The sequence below is a fragment of the Lutjanus erythropterus genome, chromosome 14 (assembly GCF_056507025.1).
Source record: "Lutjanus erythropterus isolate fLutEry1 chromosome 14, fLutEry1.hap2, whole genome shotgun sequence".
NCBI lineage: Eukaryota > Metazoa > Chordata > Actinopteri > Lutjaniformes > Lutjanidae > Lutjanus > Lutjanus erythropterus.
In genome coordinates, this window is record NC_139330.1 from 20,226,421 (window position 1) to 20,229,296 (window position 2,876).

The window sequence follows — 2,876 nt, forward strand, 5'->3', positions numbered from 1 at the left end:
ATGCTTCCTCAGTTGAGTACAGTTTTGATATCTGCAGGTTTGTTGATTTGATGACCTGTCTTTGGTGTACCCTGCTTCAACCTGACAGTTTATCAACCAATGCAAGTGTTTAAATGAGAATCTGCTTTGTGTTGATGACTGTAAGAAGCAGGAGAATTTAATGGCAGTAAACTAACCCGGGGGGGGGGGGGGGGGATTTCAGAGGAGCAGATAAAAGAACACGAAAAATTATCATGTCATTATTTTGAAGGCTTCCTTGAACCAAGCTTGAGCAACATTTCAGTTACTGCATCATTATTCAGATTTTTGTGATATATCTTGGATCCAAATGGAGTATGATATGGTGTTGATTTCCACCCACATTCTGTGTTTTTTCATTGATTTATACACGCAGCATTTGCATGTCTGTATTTGGTGATTTTTTCCAGTGGAGTAGCTGGTTTGTGACAAGACAGAGGTGCGCTTTTATCTGTGGACATCCATATCCTCAGCGGTAATCTGTATGAATGAGACGTCGACTAATAACACCTGACATTTGGTCAATGCTTCCAAGATAGACTGCCCTCGCTGAAAAGTTCAAATAGTCAGCGAGAATGTGGGGGCTGCTGGGTGGGAGGATACTGTGTGTGTGTGTGTGTGTGTGTGTGTGTGTGCATACATTTAAACTTGTATGTGGTTTTGGTGGGAACTCTGCCAGAAAAAAAGAGGCAGGGTTTCAAGGTTTGAGGGGGTCACACGGCTCTGGAGTGAGAAAGTTCTGCTTTTCATTACATCAACCCATATGTCCACATATGTGCTCCGCCTCCCAGACTCCACTCTGTTTCCTGGAATTGTTATGTCAGTCAGTGATCCAATCCTTCTCTCGCTTACTCCCCAAATCTAGATATTTGTGTGAGTGTATGTGATTAAAGGGGTAATAACTCTGTGGGCTGACAGGAACGGGGTGCTGAGAAAAATTAGAGATTCCAGAGCTGCATTCACTTGATATGGAGTGCATTTGAATATTGCTGTAAGACTGACCAGCAAGGCAGAAAAGAGTTGAGAGGTGGCAGGCAGAGAGGAGGGATCCCTGCTCCCTGAACGGGATAAATCTGCACAGCTTCACGTTTTCTTTAATCTTGATCTTATTTCCCATTTACAGTAAGAGGGCAAATTTAATTCACTTGAAGAGAAGCAGCATGGAAGTGTTTTCTGAAGCAGCATCGCAAGAGGTTCCATTAACTCCTGTTATTATCAATATATTGTTATAACATGAACTTTTGTGCTTATGTGCTTGTGTGTCAGTTACTGATAAAAGTGAGAAGCAGTGGATAAATATGTCTGATACAGTTCATTGCGTAAACAGAATAAATCTGTTAAAGTCATGTGTGTTAAAGTGATAGTTCATATTTTTAACAGTAACAGGCAATGACGAGTCCTCCACTATAATTAATCAACTGTCTATAACTCTCTGTCAATGTAAAGCTCAGTCCACTATCCTGAAATCACAAGCCCACTGCTCTGAAAATATACAATCTGGAGTTGGATTTCAGCGACTGCCTGCCTTACAGCCAGACTCCATTAACATATTGCTCAGTTTTAACCATCATAAACATCTACTCTCTCAAAGACATTACTAATAACTTCTTAGAACTCATAAACAGACAATAACTCATTCATTGAACATTCTGCATTAATTTTAACTCTAATTAATGTGAAATGGGGAAACAAAAACAGTTGTTCCAGACCAGAATGTAAATTTCAAAGGAGAACATACTGTTGCGTTGTTGATGGAGAAGCCAATATTTCAAGTTAGCATGTTTCCTTAATCTCTGATGATATATCATGGTCTTTTCTGATTTATTATAATAAATATATTGCACATTTCTTCTTTCTGGGTAAACTATATTTAGAATATTTTCAGGACTTGCTGTCAGACAACTTTTTCTGTCGGGAAACCATGGTATATAACCCAAATACTGCTTTTTCCAAACCAGCCAGATTCCCTCACAGAACAGGGGTCTTTGCTTAGTTTGTTTGATTTATCGTGTGACCTTGTGAGTCCAAAATAACCTTTAAAAACACCAAAGTCAGACTATAACACAAACAAACGTGCAACTCCCGTGTTCTGCAAGGTAAAATTGTAATCTGGTAAGTTTGGAAAGAGTGATAATCGAAGACTGTCAGATGATAAATGCAGTGAAAATGTTCTAAATATAGTGTACATTTAAACTGATCCCGACTTTTTATAGTGGCTAAAATACTTTGGTGGGCACATGATCACATGGTATTGTGCTTGTGGACGTCTGTGTAAGAAAATAAAAGAATCAGAAATAGTATCCTCTTTCCTCCTTGAGTGCACATCTGTGTTTCATTGCTTTCTGTGAGCAAACATCCTATATTTTGGAAAACTTTTTTCTCACTTTTTGAAGGGAGCACTTGTTCTGGCTTTGAAGTGCTCTGTTTTGGTATGGCTGGGCCATATAGCTTTGATGAAAACCTCTACTGTGGGGCTGTGGGAACACAGGAGCCTCAGTTATTTGTGAAATGAAGTGGCAGGAGTTAATGAATCACTCATACAGACACACAGAGAGAAGAAGATAAATCAAAAAAAAAAAAAAAAGCTGCAAATCCTCACCAAGAACTGTAGCAACACTATAACAAGCTCCCTCTGGGATATTGAGGATACCACATGGGATAAGACAATACCACAGAAATAAGGTCGCTGAATTGCCAGCCCATGCAGGAATATTACAGGAAAGCTACAGTGTGGTTGTAAAGAAGAGCACTAAAAAAGCTGAACTGATCCTGAGTGGCCGTTCCTTTGTCCCGCTGCATACATAAAGGCCTAGTGGGTGGATGAGTGAAGTCACATGGTCACTTTTCCTTTTTCCCAT